This window comes from Lagopus leucura, unplaced genomic scaffold, assembly GCF_019238085.1.
Source record: "Lagopus leucura isolate 7727_CA_CO unplaced genomic scaffold, USGS_WTPT01 Super-Scaffold_100002, whole genome shotgun sequence".
Classification (NCBI taxonomy): Eukaryota; Metazoa; Chordata; class Aves; order Galliformes; family Phasianidae; genus Lagopus; species Lagopus leucura.
In genome coordinates this window covers 61,948,432-61,968,431 of record NW_024962263.1, presented here as the reverse complement: position 1 = coordinate 61,968,431, position 20,000 = coordinate 61,948,432, and the positions used below count along the sequence as shown (strand labels likewise).

The 20,000-nt window shown below is 36.7% G+C and overlaps 1 protein-coding gene across 1 annotated transcript in view; it reads right to left on the bottom strand.

Annotated features, from left to right (window-relative positions):
• The window catches only part of ZFHX4 (zinc finger homeobox 4), a 151,299-nt gene that overhangs the window by 76,735 nt on the left and 54,564 nt on the right, over positions 1–20,000 (bottom strand). The gene's annotated exons all lie outside the window — the stretch shown is intronic.

The window sequence follows — 20,000 nt, the reverse complement described above, 5'->3', positions numbered from 1 at the left end:
AATTATATGTTAGGTACACTAAAATGTTAAGTAACTTAATTTGAAGTTTAACCTAATTCAAAACAGACACTATGATGTGAAACTTTTTTAAAAACCATTTACTGTGACCCGCAACAAATTTTTGTTAAAAAGAAAATCTTTTCACAAGCATTTCTGACTCTGATTTCTGCCCACAGCATGTAACAGGATCCTTTTAAATTCTGATTTTTTCAATGGAAAACTTTTACAACTCCCAAACATATTCTATTACAGTAGTTTATTTAAAAATATATATAGATTTCAGTTTAACTAAGGTGCTTCCATTTCACAGGCACAACAAATATATTCCAAAAATAATGCAAAAACAATCACTTTAATGATGAGAGTTCCACACAACTCTAGGACTCTTTCTAATACATTACAACGGATTGGTTTTTTTCCTTTAGATATCAAATGGTACAGGTGGTATTTATTTGGACTAAGATTAGTTAGATCACGGCTGGTATCCTGAAATTCTTGCAGACAATAGCTTGTGTATTAGATCAAACATGCTGATTTCTACTTTCTTCTCCCTCTTGTTCCCTTCCATCTTCCCCACCCCTATTTTAACATCTGAAAGTGGTTACTAACAAACTGGTCAGTGAATCTTTCCAACACTATGAAGATATGACACATACAGTATATTTTTGTAAACTCCTACAGGCTCCTTTTTCCTCTCCCCCTCTTCTTTTTTTTTTTTTTCTTTTTTAATTTCTGTGTCAGCTTGATGTGATAAATTAAATGCCAATCCACACAAAAAGAAATCTATGACTGTATTTTCCCATATTCTTCCCTCAGCCACCCCAAAAAAGAAAATATCAGCCCTAGCATCTGTACGTTACGGATTATCACATGTGAAAAGAAACATCATAATTAAACTCATCAAAACTCTCTCAAAAAAAGTTCAAAGGAAGAGATTCATGAGTACCTTGAGCTCTATATCCTTTCCTACACTTGAAAAATACATGTAAGTAAGTCTTGACAGGAGCAAGGCTTTTCAGTGCCAATCAGACAACACATTCCCTAGTAACATCCAAAAAGGCAAAGACCATCCAGAATATTACCTTCTCCACTACCTCTGATACAGGCATTTGCCTAAGGCCACTGAAAGGAGGAGTGGAGAAAACTGGCAATTTCATGATACAGTACACAAAAGCACTTTCTAAAAGAAGAAATAAAATTGAGCTCCTTTTTTCTTATGTAAAACAAGTAATCATTTACAGCAATTAGTATGCAACTGATGCTAGTTCTAGAATTTAATTCTATGTTTATTAGTAAAGTAGGCAGGTCAACTCACAAAATTGCCTGCTTCCTTGCAATGTAAACAGAGCTTTCCTTTCCATGCCATGTACCTAGGGAGGATTCTTAAAGCAGTTGGTTCATAATGAATAAAAATCACTTTCATGAAAAGGAGCCAGGAGAATGTGAAAGCCCAATTTCCTTTTGTCTAAATCTAGCACTATCCAGTGCAGAATATTTTTCCTTGCAACCTGGATGTGTGAAGAACAGCAGGCTATGCCTTTCAGCTTGCTTCATCAGCTGTGATTTTAATTTGAAGTACTTTTGTATTAAACTTACTTTTTCTTTTGCCAGCCCATCCTCACTAATGTTGCACCACCTAAAGCATTCAGCCAATGCTCTCCCCAAGCTAGCCAAGCATATCAAGTGTGCCTGCAACACTCACAGCCTAATGAACAATGAACAAAAACAAAAGTAACAGCAAGACTCCTATTATCTGATCTTCCGTAAAACACAAAAACTGCCTTCTCTGGTACAGAGGAAGTGCCAGTAAGCCTGCAGGTGTGAGCCAGTTAAAAGAAAAGGCTTTGGCTAAATAGATTCTTTGACTGCCAGGGATTAGAGTCATGGCACCAGTGGCAACACACATCTTTTCCTTTAATTTACAAAATTTTCTCACGAGTTTGCAAGAGTTCACCCCATCAGGGGCTTTCTGAGGCCATTGAAATGTCTTAAGTTTTAATTAAGTTGGAGTTGTCAGAAGAAAGCTTTTTTGGCACAGAGTCAGGGTCATTAATTACTGCTATCTTTGTTTCTTTCAGAAAAAAAGAACTCTACTGACTTGTTGGGTTACTTATACAGCCTGCATTTTCTATCCTGCAGTCCTTATTCACCTCCAAGCAAGGCTTGATTAAGCAGTTTACCAATTACTTCCATCAATCTGATTTACAAATCCTATGGGTAATCTTAATTTCAGAAGCTTTTCTCTCTGCTGATTTGAGGTACAGTAGTAATGAAGGCAGCATTACTGTTAGAACCACAAAGCATTTTAAAATTCTGCATTTTCTATCCTAAATGGTACCTGAATCACATTCCTGATTTTATCATTTCATACCCATCCTTTTATATGCTTGCAGCTGGATGTCAGTCATTAAGAGTCACAAGCCACATTGCATAAGAAAAAGCAGAATAAACATAATTTCCTTGCTGTCTTGCAGTTGTGAGGGAAAGTTCATGTTTTCTATCAGTCAAATAAATACCTGTAAATAAGTTGGCATTCAAATCGCAGTCCATGGTGTCTGCATTTGATAATGGAAACTTTACCACTTGGTGCCCTTTATCCTCAAAATGAAAATGTCCAGAATAATTAACTAAAATTGTTACCCTATAATAATTGTTCACTGGCCTAAAGACTAATTTGTAGACTTTTTTTTTTTTTTTTTTTTTTTTTTACAGAGGCGTTCACATCATAAAAAAGCCAACACCTTATCTGGCACTAATATAGTACTTCATCGGGGATTGAGATATGGGGAAATCACTGTCTCACTCTTCGCTGGAGATAATGGTCTAGAAACTCCATTTGAAATATAATGCTATACAGAAATGTGTTTTATATCCATACCATATATGAAGACGAGATTTTGACTGCCAAGAGTGTTCATTCTCTAGTATCACTAACATCATGTGCATGTACAATTCCTCTAAAACAAATACGTCACAGCTTGATAGTCACTATATTTTCAGGTACCCAGTAAGCTCTTGATTTTGTGCAAAATGTTTTGCATAAAAATCATTACCATTATTAGAAAGCTTGATAACTCCATATCTTTCTAAATACACTAAAACAAATGAAGTTTGTTTTATTAAAATCCTCACATTCCTTGAAGCCTGCAAAAGACCTATGTTAAACTACATATTTTGTACTGTTTTTAATAAAAACATTGGCAAAATAATGTTTTTTCAGAAACTCTGACTTGGATTTCTGATTTATGGATCATGCTTTACCATTTTGAGCTACTCAGCTCAGCAAGCGGTTGCTCAGACACTGCAAGACTTGAAATGTCTGTGGAGTAGTATAAATTATTTTGATCCTCCCATGGGTATTTACTTAATTTCTCACCCATTTACTGTACCTTGCATGAAATGGTAGAAGCAAGATAGATTAAAAAGCTAGGAAAACTACCAAGACTTTTAACTGTATCTGGAAAGTTAAGATACTTGCATCAACAGAAGCAATCTGCTTTTAGAGAAACTACTTGGCTGCTATGTATGATGTCTGTCCTTTGCCTCAGTTTCCTAAAACTAGCATGAAAAATAAGAATTTCATAGAAATGACAGCAGCCTCTTACTTGATAAAATATCGAAAAAACAGGACAATAAAGACATTACAAAACTATGTTGCAATGTCTTGCAAAGTAGCTATTTATTCATGACATTTTATTTGTTACAGTTTTATTTTGGCATGGGTTGCCAAGCCATCCCAGAACTGCATCAATCCTTCTTATTATTTTCAATTTTTTCACCTTGGTTAAGATCATCACTAACCCCCAAAGAAACCTAGGCAAGCTATTTATGTCTACAGGATGGATATATACGGAGATGCACAGTGGTCATCATACTCTTGAATTCTTATTTACCACTTGTCACTCATGCAGGCAGCGTATACCTGTATGCCTCTGAAGTGGGAGACTGGAAAACCCAAGACTCGGGGACAACTCCTCCCACCCTTACATTTGTCAGTGTGCAGCTGGCAAGCAGCATGAGTTAAGGTATCTGTATGGACAGATTTTCAGAACTTCAGAGTGCTTTTACTATTTTTCTTCTGTAGTTGAACTATATCTTTAAAATCCATCCCTCTGCATTTTGTACAATTTGTGCAATTGTAGCTTTTTAGCCGCGATGAGAAACAGGAAACTTTAGCAGCCCAGTTCTGATACTACATACTATATGCTGCATGTGCACACCAGCCTATATTTTTCAAACATCAGAAACTTCTACACGAACACAATAAATCAAGAACTGGTTTAATAAGCTGATTTAACAAGGCATTAAGATGCGTATTCAACACAGGAGGTGGGACCCAAGCTCTTTAAACTGATCAACACAAATGTAGAACAAGTACTGTGATAAAGAGTTTGCAAACCTTTTCCAAATGCTCATTGCAACTTCTAGATAGAAAAAAAAAAAAAAAAAAAAAGAAAAAAGAAAAAAGAAAAAAGAAAAAAAAGAAATTGTTGGAAATTACAATTTATTCCTTTGGGATTTTCATCCTTTCCATGATTTTATCTTGGTATACATAAACATATAACCACATTACTTGACCTGAAGATTCTCCTTCTGTCTTAATAAGTGCACTGCTAATATACCTAATTAGGTGAGAAAAAAAGTCAACATGGTAAAGTGCCATTATACTAGTAGAACCTCCTAAATGCAATATTCATTTGATGATGAAATCCCATGTATGCTCTTTATCAAGCAACATGTTATAAGACTTCAAGCTAGGCTCATTTAGTAGCAAATATGGTTGGTGTTAGAGAGAGCAGACAACTGTACTGGTAACTTCACAGAAGGTCAGCAAGCAAGTACTTTTCCCTGCTGACATTAAAGGTATTTTTATAAAGTAAAAGAGAGAGCAGTAGATCCTTTCATTTTAATAAAAATGAATTTTCACTTACACAAGTAACTAAAAACCTCTGTATGCTTCTATGGTAAAAGACTGAACTACGTATTTCTCTATATTGTTGTCTTATTAATATGTCAATAAACATGCTTAGATTTACAGTGGTTGGTGTGACATGAAAAAAGCTATAGCAGATAACATCTAAATAATTCCAGTTCTGTGAAGGACATGGGTAAGGCAGATATACTTATTTGGCAGCCCAGGATCTCACCTGACTCTTCGTATGACCTCTAGGTCATAAACATACTTTTGGATGTAAGAAACAGGGAACTGGCAAAAAGGCTCAGGCAAATATGAGCCAGTTGGCTTTCTAGAATCACTAAAAGCAGATAAAAACAGCTGGATACAAATCAAAAAGTCTGCAGTACCCACACACGCCTGGAGCAACAGCTCTACTTATTGAAGGGCTATTAGCAACTGTTTCATCTTTCTTCAGGAGACGCTGTTGTAAGAATGGTATTCCCTGTATTTCTGCTTCTGCCAGGGGCAGCCCTCTTCCAGAAGAACAGACTTGAGTAAAAAGGTAAACCACCTATTCGAACTACAGAGTAAATTATAAAATTTCACTAGATAAATACATGAGAGTGAGGCATGTATCAGAGTGTGTTTCTGTGTATGCACACATGAAATTTGACTTTTGAGTGGATGGTTGAAAAATACTCAAACTGCTAATATCCAAACATCTAAAAACACAGGCAAGGATAAGGATGCCTTAAGATGGTCTTATTTTCTGGGTAGTCTTCTAAAGCAACTGTCTCAGGGAGTAAATCTAACACATTTTATTGCAGATCACCTTGCAGTGAACTGAACCACTTGGGCTCAGGGCAGTCTGCTATGATTAGTTTGGTGCCAAGATGTCATGGCTAACAAAATATCTGATCCAGAAAAAATCTGAAATTAACATGCTTAATGTGCAAAGATACTTGGTTAAACAATAACTACTACTCGTTTTACTTCCTTTGTACAGAACCATGAAAGTTGAAGCTGAAAAAGATATCAGTATTCACCCATCTGTGCAGCATAGCTTCCCATTATATGCTTCATTGTCCACTCACATTTCATAGAATCATAAAATCATAGAATCACAAGGTTGGAAACAACCTACAAGATCATCTAGTCCAACCATCTCCTCATCCCCATTGCCACCACTAGCACTAAACCATATCACGCAGCATGTCATCCAGACGCCTCTTGAACACTACCAGGGATGGCGACTCCACCACCTCTCTGGGCAGGCCATTCCAGTGCCATTTCAGTGTGAGAGCTTACAATTAATACACCTATTCACACCTATTATTGCTTTTTGACATACCTAAAGCTGTGTGTGGTATTTTACATGTGGTCTCACTGTATATGTAGGAAGGGGTATATTCGATTTCTGGTTTATGTTATGACACAAGCAAGTGCAGAACTGTTGAAGAAGGGCACAAGCTGGTTGTATCATATTGCAAAGTCATATGCAATGTGCTGCCCACTACCACCTCTACGATTTTTTTTAACACCAATTCCTTCCAAAGCATCTTTCTTCTGCTCAGTACCTGCATTTCACATTATTATTTCAGCAGATGTATCAGATTCCATTTGCCAGGTTGAATCCCATTTTGTGATTTCCTGTCCATATTTCTAACCTGTCCTCACTTCTTTTCATATCTTCTCCCTCTGTCCTCACTGGTGTTGGTAGCACCTCCCAGTTTTAGTATAACCTGTCGATTTAATGAATGATCTGTTTACATCCCTTTACTTAATCATATGGTCAACAAATTGGGTCTTTCACTGACATCTGCAGAACACTTCTGAGCAAATTACTTCGTTCCCAGAATACAGTTTGATTTGTGCCAACTGGAAAATTCACATGGCAATACTGGAATACTTCAGTTCATTTTGGTTCCTCAGCTCCACAAAAACTTTTCTAAAATTCTTTATCAATCTCTACATACAAGTGAAGATCTAGGCTTTTTCCTTCTTAATTAAACTACAATTTTTGAATATTTTTGCCTGATTTTGTGTTTTTAAATTAATTTATTCCACTCTGTAGTACTGTGTTTCTTCTCTGTTCACTTGGACCTTTAGAACCCATTATGTCCTCCATGTTTTTCAGAGAAGAGGTGGAAAAAGTGGAGGGATTCCACTAGATGGCATGGTCTCTCTTTATTCCCTTTCTCTTAAAAGTCCCTGGGTACACCCTTCTGGGATCAGGTGTCAGGAGGAGTAATAGGGAGTCCCATCAGACTATCCACTCAAGAAACTATAGGATAACAATTCCAGAAGACATTACTGCTATTTGGCCCACAAGCTTGCTTTTCTTTCCATACTGTGAGCATGTGTGTGGTTCAGGAACAAATCCTGGTCAAAGAGTCATCTAACTTGCCTCCAAATGAGGCAGTCAGAGGGGGCAGACAATAGGGAAAGTTGCATCTGCCTGGATATTTCTGGCCTCCTGAAAATGCCTTTGGACTTAGCAAGTGGCAAAAAGAGAAAGTACAAGGTAAAACCTTCAGTGTAGGAACAATAATATTTGTTATCTTATTTCTTAATCACTGTCATTACTTCGAGATGACCACAAATCTTTATGCAATCATGAAGATATGTACATATAGAAAATGAACCACCCACACAAACACACACAAATAAATATTCCTACTGTTCTTGTGCTTTATGCCACTTTCCTTTCAGATCAACTAGTTTGACTAAGTCATACCAAGTAGTAAGTTAAATTGCTTTGAGAGAACGATAGTTTCTTGTGGCTTCAGTATCACACCCAAGACATTATAAATAACAACAGGCAGCCTTATGGTAATTACCAGAATTACTCTTCTTTTATTGAAGATCGGCACTAGATTTTCTTTTTCACAATCCTATGATAATTCCTCAATTACTTTTCAAAAATAATTACTAGTGATTATGTAAATTCATTATCTATGTCTCTTAAGACCATACTATGCTTATCATCCAGACCTGCTGATTTGCATTTATTCCATCTTTTCTAAGTATTGCCTTACACTTTTCCAGCAACAACTATTTTGAAAAGGTCTTAATTACTTGGTCTATTATGTCCTTACTCCTTTATTTTTCTTGTCAAAGACTGATTTTGAAAGTAGCTCAGTGCATTGGCCATTTCAGAAGTAGCCTTCATTTTGTCACCCTCTTCATTTATTACTGAGCTTGCTTTTTCACTTCATTATTTCTTTTTTTTTTCTCCAATATATTTGAAAAGCTATTCTTATTTCCCCTGCTTCCTTTTGCTAGTATTTACTCATTGTGCTTTTGCATTTCTTTTAACTTTTCCAAGTTGTTTTAAAATACTTTCAATTTTCCTGGTTGTTTCCTTCATTCATTTTTGCAGAGGGAGAGATTTGGCATCCATAGATCTTTAAGCAGCCCCTGCCGAAACTAGAAAGATTTTTCCTTATCCCCCTCCAAATCCTTTATCCTTCTCAAAACTATGATGTAGTGCTTTTTAGAAAGAGGACCTATAGCTGGAAAATAGGATTGGGAAAACCTGAATGCTATTTTCATCTGCAGTTGAGCTCTAAAAGATAACAAATAATTTGGTAATCTTATAACTCAGTTTCTCCAAAAATAAAACCTATATACCATCTTTGTCTTCAGAAGACTGTGTTAATGCTCATTTAATATCATTATACTCTCTGATTTCCTCAGATGTTATAAATGTGGAGACTGTTCTGATTTTATGGGCTTCTATCATTAAGTTCCTACAGGAAAGAAATAGGCCAAGTTGCTCTTCCCTTTCACACTTGAACCTACAAAGTTAATCTAGATCAGAACGTATTTTAGTAACAAAAGGCTGGGTTTTCTTCAGCTGTTATACATGAATAAGATCTGAAACACTCCTTTGTGTACATTAACTGTGATTTGCTGTCTGCTTAGCTGTGGGTAGCTGCAAAATATTCAAATACGTAACATGTTTGACCATTTCCTCTATTTACAGTACTTTAAAAAGACTTTACGTTAGATATGGTTTGTTTTGCAGTGCTACTGTCGTTATGGCTAGAAAAGACATACCCTAGTAAAATTCCACCCATCAGAATTCAGTGTGCTTTGGACAAATTAAAAACTATTATTGTGAAGTTATGGAGACAAAATTGAGACAGTAGTGGACCAAAGAATTAGCATTCTCTGCTCTAAGTTACACTGTAAAAAAATATATTTGCTAAATAATTTGATACATTTTTGTCTATGTTGTCACCAATGAATCACACAAATCTGTGCAGACGTACAGCGGCAACTGCCACAAGAGCTTTTATTGGGGGACAAAAATTGAAATAGGACCATAAAATCTTGAGTTCTAATATGAGAATTAGTCAGGAACAGCAAAAATAGTCTTGGAAATTGAGACAGTTTGTTGCTACTTTCATCTCTTTCTTGTGTCAACCCCTGGCTTGGGAAGGAAATTAAAGTTGAAATTGAAAATTTAAATGCTAATTTTAAATTTATGGATATCCATATCCCATATGTTCAAACAAACCCAATGAAATGAGTATACTCCAGTGAAAATAAATGTCCTGATCACTCTTCCCCTCTTCAGTTCTCTGCTTTTCCAGGTGGCTGCAGTCAGATCTTTTGCAATAATGGCATACTTCAATCTTTGATACTTAATTGTACCAGATTACTGTTTGGCAACGAATCAACTGGTTGGCCTGGGGACAGATCATTTTATTTAACGGCTCATCACCATAACCTCACCAGCATGCAAACAGAAATCACCATTCTGCTGCTGCCAAAAACTTGTGAGAACACAGGAGGCTAATAACACCTGTGAGACACTCATCTAATGACATACACAGGTAAGTGGCCACTTAAAAAAATGAAGGACAAAAGGGCAAAAAAAAAAAAAAAAAGGCTGAAAAACTCGAAGTGATGAAAACCTAAAAATCCAGAGCAGAGATTTTTGCTTTTACCTAAAGGGAAAATCAACTAAAATCAAAATAGCTAAGGTTTTTTTTTTTTTTTTTTTTTTTTTTAAATGGTTAATTACCATTACACTTACAATAACTTGTTACTTATTGTTTGTGTAATTTAGGCTTGAGGGAGAACCATGTGAGCAGTCTTGTTCCAAGAAAGCTTCAAGGAAATAATTTATGAGAGTTCATAGATAAGAGTTTTTAGATTTGACATTTTGATTTCTATAATAAATTGTTTTATTTAAAAAGTAAAACATTATATAAATTAATTCATCCCTCAAGCAACGTGTAGAAATACCTTAGACATGTTTCAACAAATGTTCAGTCTTCAGCTATGTTCATTACAGTGTTCTACTCTGATAATAAGTGCTGTAAATCAATAAGTAAAACTACACAGTGCCCAATTTAGAAATGCAGCTTCTGTCTACTTTTGTCCTTAAGAGAAGCAAATGGCATTCTAGTGTTGTGTCCTCTCCTGTATTGTGACTGCAGAAAAATTATGAAAGACATTTCCTGTGACCAGTTATGAAATGCATACAGCAGGGTGGTGAAAAGTTTTATGGATGCCATAGCAAATATCAACATTTCCTAGGGAAGGGAAAAAACAGACGTCAGAAATGAATCTGTTTCCATTTTCAGGACAACAGGTGAGTGAGAAAAAGAAATTAAACTCTATCAGTCAGCAGATTTTCACTTCATTCTCTTTCTCTCTTCTGCCCTTCCAAATCAACAACTACATTCTTTACTATTAAACAAAATTTACTGTTGGACTTGCTACCTCTTCTCTTTTTTTGATAATGTCTCTCCATACAAACTTTTTTATTTTGGGGACAATGAAAGTCCTGCCTGCTGCAGCCTCCCACACTCAGCCACCTCCCTGGGCCCATTCAAGTGCCTGACCTGATGGAGCAAGCCCCTATTAAATGTTCATAGATGCACTCATAAAAATACACATTCATGGTAAAAGCAATAGAACATACAGAAGTAATGATCAGGATCGTTGGGCAGAATCCTACACAGAGAAACATACAATTATAGAAAATGAATTGCCTACTAGTACTACTAACAGTAATATTGTAAAGGTGATAGCTATTTCTACAAATAAATATAAAATGACCTTTTGGCCACGTGGAGTCTGTGATATTTTATAATTTACTTTCAGTGATAATCATTTCACTGGAGGCCTGAATTTTCCTTAATTTGCCATATAGGATGAGCTAAGTACGAAGGCACCAATGAGCAGAGGCAGTGAATTAGCTGGGGTTAGAAGCAAAATGTCTGTTAGGCAGCTAATTCTTTGAACACTTAACCACAAAAATTTTAAATGACTTAAACATCTGTACAAGAAACAAATAAATCCTGAAGGGTCAAATCCTGCAGTCTTAACTCAGGCAAAATTCCCATGGACTCATGGGATTTGACCCCTAGTTGGGAATACACCCTTGTTCAGGCCATCTTTCTCAAGCTCAAATGTGGAAATTCTCTTTAGACCAGAGAAGTCCTCAGGGAAGAGCTTTCTGATACCACAAGCATTCAAGACACCAGTCTGGGCTAATCACTAACAGGTTAGCATCTCTGAAAATAATACTGTCTAACAGCAGAGGAATGTGTAGTCTGGTTCTCATAAAATTTCAAACCTGGGACAAAACAGAAGAATCTGGTCGAGCTACCTCTTTTTTTAATCTGAATTAATAACACATTATCAGTTTGGTAAGAAAATACGAACTGTTATTATCAAGCTTCCAGATATACCATGAAACTTGGAAGCAAATGTAGTAGTATTTGCTACTGTGTATACAAAGTAAATGCTAAATATTGAATACTTATTTTTCAAAATCACTACAGTTTATAAATAGTTTATGGATTATACACTGTAAAACTGTACAGCGATTCTAAATTCTAATGTCCTTTGGAAAAAAATAAATTAAAAAAGCCACCAATGCACATAATAACAATAAATCTATCCTCAAAAAATAAAATATCTTCACTTGAAGAAAGGCAAGAAGTTACCTGCCAAGCCAAACTCTATTATATGTCAATCTGTCTGCTTTCAGAATAACTGACAAAAATTTGATCAGGCTTATCAATACCTCATGTTTGTCCCTGTTATTTTCAAAAAAACAGTCACTGTTTTTTTGGGGGGGAGGAACGAGGAGTGAGGGCAGTGAGGGTTGGATTTCAGCTTTAGAGGCTCAGCTTGAGACAGCCCAGGCCCAGTTTTCACAAAGACTGAACAAAGCAGATGAGTACCTGCAGGTGCTCAGCACCTCTGTAAGCAAGGTGTAAGGTACATGATCCAGGGCATCCGCATTAAGCAGCCTCTTTTGAACAGCTGGTACAGAGTGCTGGCAAACTTAAGCTGGCCGCCTTACCCAGCTGCGAGATTTATATTCATCCACAGGAGAAAGAGCCCAGGGTAGCAGATGCCCACAAAGCGAAGGGGAAGTTTGTCACCTGGGGAAAGCATGCAGAGATCAGAGGCTTGCAGTACTGCTGCAGAAACTCTGCTCCCGGCAGGCATCTGAATTCCACTTACAGGGGGTTCTTGCTGGCTACAACATCCTGAGGACCCACGAACTTGAATTTTTCACAGCCTTATTCCCTTTACTTGAGAGTCCCTACAGACTTAGGAGGAATGGTGCTTTTAAATGTCCTTTAGCTACTGCATATACCAAGCATGTCCAAATCACAGCTCATGGGCCACATGTGGCCCAGCATAACTCAGTGTGGTTCCTGCTGCCCAGTGCCATCATGGTGACAGCTCTAGCCCAACAACCTCTCAGCACCAATGAAAATTCAGTACGCTCTTAACCCCATCTGGGCTGAAACCAAGCTATGGGGTGCAGTGCAGTGCCAGTACACATCATGGCAAATAAGTTTATGGAGTCTGATACACTGCCTAAACATAGTCCAGCAGGAAGCAAAAAAATACAAAGCCATGCTTTCCATTTTGATAAAGGAATTTGAGAATAGGTTTCAAAATTGCCAAAAAAAAAATCAATTTCTGGTTTATTTGCAACTCCATTTTCAATCAACATAAATACATTACTTGTGAATTTTCAAACGGAATGTGTAGATTTGTAATTAAAAATTTGATCATGTTTCTTTACCGAACTTTTATAAGACTTCTCTTACCAGAGAGAAATATCCCTCCCATCACTGTCATGTCTTATTTGCATCATTGTTTTTTGGCAGTACGTAGATTTGTGAGCAACCGTGGTCAAGGGTGAAGCACAGAACTCACAAATAACTGCAGCCATTGCCATCAAACCAGATAATGATGCATTAGTGTCACAAAAACAAGGTCACATATCCCGCTGGTTTTATGTTTTTGTTGGTCTTTTTTATACGTTGTAATAAAAGTCACTAAAAATTAAAATAAGTTTTGTTGCTTTATATAAATAAACTGTATTATATATTTTAGGAGGGCTGCTCCAAAAGTAATGCCTCCTGTGTTATAATATTGGCCTACAAAATCAGAGGCGGATGCTGGTGGTATGACTGTAGAGTCTGAATCTTCCCACCAGTATTCGGTTACATTTTGTCATCGTGTGACAGACGGCAGCAAAGGGACAGTCTGACAAAATGGCATCTGACATGGAAGTGCATATGATGCAAAAGTGTGGAATTGAATTCCTCCATGAGGAAAAAAAATTGCACTCATTGACATTCATCAACACTTACTGAATGTCTGTAGAGACCAAACAGTGGATGTTGGCACAGTGATGTGGTGGGTGGTGTGCTTAAGCGGTGCGTTTCAGTTCCCCTCTGCTGGTTCAGATTTTTACAAGCACAGCATGCAGGCTCTTGTTCATTGCTGGCAAAAAATGCATAGCTAAAAATAATGTTTTGTTGATAATTTGGTCAATCAAACAGTGTTATTGTATTCTGTTGTGTTTTCCATGGAAATAAATAGGAGGTATTACTTTTGGAGAGACCTACAGCCCAAGATAAGTCCTCTTCACTCAATGCAGCCCAGGCAACCAAAAACGTTGGACACCCATGGCATATACAATGTGTATCTCCTGTAAGAGATCCTACATTTGCACAGCAATCAACATGAGGTCTCTGTGTGAAAAGGAGTGATCTCTGCTAGGTCTCTGTCTCAAAAAGGGAACAGAGAAAACTTTCAGAGCCACAAAAGTTAATTTGTAAAGGCTTCATCATAAATATCACATCTGGTAGAGAATAATTGTTTGAGGAAAGCAACATTAAAAGCATTTTTCTAACACAGAGAAAAGAACAATACATTTCTTATTTACAAGTTTCTTTAAATTAGTAGACATTTGTCCTGAGTACTTATCTATAGTTGCTGTATTTTTTCAGCCTACTGAAAAGCAAACCAAAAGAACGGAGTACTTCCCCACAAACAAAATAGAGCAAAAACGATCATGATGGCAAGAGAATCCCACTTTATCACTCTGCCTGGAATTTCTATTGCAGAAACACAAAAGTCTGATTTATTTTTAAAGCATTTTAAACACATACCAACATTACTTGGAAACAGGCCAAGCAAAAAAATTCCATCAGAACTGACACCCTACAAACACATGTTACCAGTAACCGCTATTGAGCCTAAAGAAATAAATGAAATGCTATACCTTTTGGCAATGCAACATTTGGCACTTAGTCAAAGATTCATAGCAGCAAGGTATATATCTACTTTAAATATACAGTAAGCTCAGGAGTACGTATTAAGCACATTTCCCTTACCTTTAAGAGAAGTCTTTTGTCCTACAACTTTTAAAATTAATATAAAGGCTTTTTTAACAGAAACAGTATGCAACCTGTATTCCTTAGCTGGCCAAAAATAAGAAGAAAAAAAACTCAGGAAAAAAATGTAATCCTTGCAAAAACAACCTTTTCCTCACTGCTACTTAAACAGTCTTGCTTTGAGAACAGGAGAGGAGGAGTACAGGTGATGGTACTGGAAGGGAAGAAAATATTTTCTTGAAGAAATTCTCTCTAACAGAAGTGCTAGAAAGGTTTATTAGGGTTCCAGGTATCTCCAGCAAATGAAAGCCTGAAAAGCCTTAATCTCAGCAGCCAGTTAAATAAGAGGAACAAACGCAAACTCAGTAAGTATACAGAGGGGTAGCTCCTGGGATTAAAAGCTACTATCCAAGTTGGCTGCACTTCTGCATGCTTCATAACAAAACAACTCCAAACAAATAAACAGCAATTGTCATGTAAGCAGTAACATTTCTGAAAAACAATACAAAGTGCTACATTACACTTATGGAGTGTTTTACAGCAAACATGTGTAGACTTCAAACACTTGAAGATCTCCTTGTATTTGCAGGGAATTTAGACTCATGGTTATTACCAGAATATTTCCATGTGAAGAATAGAAATAACATCTTAAAAAGAAAAATAAATGCTTCAACTCAGTTGCTAATAATGTAAACTCAGTCTTCTGTTCAGTTTACAAATTTCACCTCTCCCACTGGTACCTTTTGTGCTGGCATTTGAGCACTACCTGTGGCATACTGCTGCTGAAGTTGGGAGTCAAATGGCACATTTGTTCCTCTCCCTAGCAAATATGCTGAAAAGAAGTCCTACACTGCTGCTACAACATGTGAAGGCACAGGAACAGCTTACAGCAAAAGGCATAAGCATGGAGGACTTTAAGGGCAAACTCATGGATATTTAAATTGGATTGCCTGTGGACCAGTAGGTGAAATCACATGTGCTGAGGAGAAGTGTTAATTTTAAAATCTGCTCATGAAACTAAAGGTGCAAGGAGGGATGGCCTTTGTCCTGTTCAGCTTCTAACAGTAAATGATATCACCTTTTAGGAATTTTTTTTTTTTGGGTAATGAAACCACGCTGGGCTGGAGAGAGAGAATAAGGGACATCTGGATCTTCTTCTGGAATGACAATTAGGCAGTGGTCCATATTAACAACAGGCAGCCAGTAAAATCACTCTGGCTCATGCATCAGATATAAAGTGATTACCTTCAGATATTGATTTTACAGCAAGACCAGTCCCAGAGGTTATAATGCTTGTTTCTAAGTGGACAGATTTTTGAGTGCTGGAAGTGAACTCTGCAAGGATCTATTACTTCCCAACAAATATTTCAAGCACTTTGGTGGTTAGTGCCATGAAGACTATTCCAACAACTAGTACCTCTGAGGGACTAGAAGAAATTATTAGGCCAGTGTGTTCTGTTGTTCCTCCCTTTCCCCATATGTTATGTTACAGTGACTTTGGACATTTTGTTGTAAAGTTCTCTAATTACTCTAACAAGGCTAGTGAATCATACAGGTCTCCTATTGCCTAAAGAAATTAGGGTTTGGATAAATGCTCAGGGTTGGGTGTAGGGCTCAAGGTAGGACAACTAGCTCACCAGAGCACTCTGAGAAATGCACAGATGCATTCCAGGGCTGAATGGGTGTACTTGCTCTTGGGTTTTTACATTTGTATGTATGGATATCTGGGAACAAAGCATATTTGTGCACATCCAGAAGAGAGGAACAAGCATAAGAGCTTTTCAGCATAACTCTGTGTTTCCCTATGGCATATCTGACTGCTGTTTTTTCTGTTTCATCTGAACAAACAAACAAACAAAAAATTTTTTAAAAAATTTAAAAAATTAAAAATAAAAAAAAAAAAAATGACAAGGACGAAGCCTTTTCGCCTATCCAAGCTGCCTTTGGGAGGCTTGTTCCTTTAAGGATCCCAGTGACAGTCTGAAGCAGTCTAAGCCAGCAGGCACAGCTGCCTGACAACAGCAGGTTTTGATGCAGAGCCCTGGCTCCATTGCCCAGGCTGTTCCTCTGAACCTCACTCGCGCCTTAGGCACCTACTGTACAATCAGCCCTAATGCCCTCAAATGAGCATCTCTTGTGCACTTCCCTCAAGGGCTACAGTAATGTTTTCTACTTATGGCCACTTGTGAAGACCACTGAAAAATGGCAGCTAGCACTGAAAGCAGCTGCCCACTTATTTAGCAAATTTTCTCGTAGATAGCACTTATGCTCTTGACACTGCAGCTGCTACTAGTTCCTATCTATGTGAATCTTAAAGAATTTCTCTAGATGAAGATTTCTAACACATCAGGACATGTTTTCTAGCACAACTTAAAACCTTTTAACTCAGCTAGGTTGAATTAAGCCTTCAGAGAAAGCTTAGGTTTTACATTGGCTAGATTCTATTATGAATATTTACACTGTTTGATTATATCCCATTAAAAATACATTAGCTAATACATTCCCATCAAAGCTGTTAACTAAATTATTGAAATCTACATACTGCCTCAGTTTCTCTCTCATTCTCCTATCTGTGTCCAATAGTTGGTTCCAGCTAAGATTTATAACATTGGGCTTATGATAGCTGGTATCAAGAGAGGTCCCCTGACCAAAGGTTAGCAAACCTAACAAAGGAAAGGTTAGGTGCCACTCATTTCCTCTGCCATACTCCCATGGAAAGTAAATTGAGAAATCCGCAGGTCTATGGGGAATTTACTTCATCATTAACAAAATTTACAAAATTGTATTGTATTTTTTTTTCAGTTCCAATCATTCAGGCTTAAAAAGTTTTATGATAAGGATATGAGTTTTTTCACCCTTTAAAAAACAACAACAACAACCAAAAACAACAATAACAAAAAAAACATTGTATTCTCAGGTCAGAAACTCAAAAAAAAAAAAAATTAAAAAACATACTTTGCACTGTCAGTAATCTTTGCTTTGGAGATCATACAAGATTTCAGTCTTCTAATGTGTTACCAATTATTCCATAAGATATTACCACTGAGAAGAAAACTGCTGTTGGTCTGTTAGGTACATTTAGCCACAAATGTAATTCCAGGTACTCATTTATCCATACGTTAGACAGCTCACTTATTTATCTTAGAATATATCACTTTAACACCATTGCAATATATAAACAATGTCCCTGACGTTCAGATGAAAGATTTGACTGAAGCATCACAAAAACACGTTGAGCAATCAACACCAACACAGAGTTAAAATAGACTCTCTTTTTGCATAGAAGGACATCCTTGCTGACATCTCAAGCCTAATGTAACACAGAATTAGAAGAGAACATCAAGAAAAATCCACCCACAGAAATGTCATCTGTAAAACAGTGTGTGTAATAACACATGTAATTCCTTAGAACAGACAAACTTTTAAAAAGTATAATATAATCTTTGATGGAAGAACTGAGTGTCCACTATTAGTTGTGCTGTGTTTTTAAAGCTGTACTAGCAGATCTAACATAATCAATATGATTTATTCATATGCAATGTTGTGTTTGTGATAGGCCTTAAAAAAAGTGTACTCTGCCTTCACAAACTTTCAGGTGTGCATCAGCTCAGTAGGTCTCTTGACACTTGGTAGGTCTCTTCTGAGCAATAATGAAGGTGTGACTGCATTTTTACTGTGTGATGTGTTCTTTCCCATTCAATACAATTGGGGAAATTAAAAAAACACAAAACTTACAGTAAAATCCAGATAGTTTCTGGCATTTACAGAAGTGTTGAGGAATTACAAGTACACAAAGCAGCTTCTCACTTCTATGAGGTCTATGAGAGGACCAAAGATATCAGCAAACTTTTATCCTTATGATAATAGGCCTAATTTTTTTTCTTTTCCTCTGAGCTACCTTAGAACCAGAGAGCATCTCCAAAAAAGAGAGAGAATTATGAACAAATTCATTTGCTTCTTCAATATTTCTCTTCAGAATTCATCTGTAAGTAACAATTCAGCGTTAAAGGAGCTTCCTGATGTACCATGTTCAACAATCCAGTTCAACTTCCCAGTCCACGAAAATAAAAGCAAAGTTGGTAGGTGATGTTTTTATTTATTTATATTCTGTTTAAGCTGTTGTTCTTCTCTCACAACATCCCTGCTGATCTATATTTGGTTTGGGTAGCACATTATTCTCCAAAGAACATCAAAATGCTTGCAAGATTTGTCAAAGAAGAAGGTATTTTTTGCAAGGCTCTGGTTAGCAGAATATGGTCCTTGGATGATAACTTACTGGACTTGAACAAGGAGCATCACCATTATTCATTTATCATGTAATGATACAGACTTTTACATGTAGCTCACACCAAGACATTATATGCCCTCAATGTGAAGAAATCTCAAATTTCCTGTGATATTATTTGGAAACCTCCAAACCATCATGCTGGTCGAAATCACAGAATCATAGAATTGTAAGGGTTCGAAACGACCTCCAGAGATCATCAAATCCAGCCCCCATGCAGCCCCAAAGCAGGCTCCCTACAGCAGATTAGGTATCCAGGCAGGTCTTGAATAGCTCTACAGAAGGCGAATCCACAACATCTCTGGGAAGCCTGTTCCAGTGCTTTGTCACCCTTGCTGTGGAGAAGTCCTTTTGCATATTGGTGCAGAACTTCCGACGCCCCAGTTTGTGGCCATTTCCCCTTGTCCTCTCCCCACAGACCACTGAAAAGAAGTTGGCCATGTCCCTTTGTTTCCCACACCTAAGATATTTATAAACATTAAAATAAGATCCCCTCTCAGTCTTTATCAGCAAAACTAGAGAGAAGTGGAATGCAGATATTAAAAAAATCAATAAGATGGCCTGCTCTAAAAGTGTTTCAGGAATAGTGATATCAAAATATGTGCACTTACAAAAACAAATCATATGTATGTGAACATCCAGTCTAAATCTAATTGGGTCAAGTAATTCAATTGTGCTAGTATTAATTCCTAAAGGAAAAAATATTTTACATACCCATTTTATTTGACAAATTTTCATATTACAGATTTTTCTGAATATATTTCTCTGTATTCCATAATTCATTTGTGCTAGTTGAGATATCCTCCCTGTTTATAACTAAAGAATATTTAAATCTTTATAAATACTCTCAGACTTCAAGGACTATACTTTGAATACATCCAGAACTTTTAGGAAAAGCTTACAATGAACTGACCAAATTGATCTGTGCTATAGTACAATTGATTTCTGTTAATGCAAATTCCACTCACTGATTTTAGAAAATAAACACAGGATGATTTTTTCCCCACTATCAATGTTTGACGTGACACTCAAGGATACTTTTAAATCAGACACACATAGCTCTTAGATTGATGTAAGAGTGTTAGGTTAAACTCATTTTTTAAAAAAATTATATTTTAATCCCTAAAGGATAAACATTTATCCT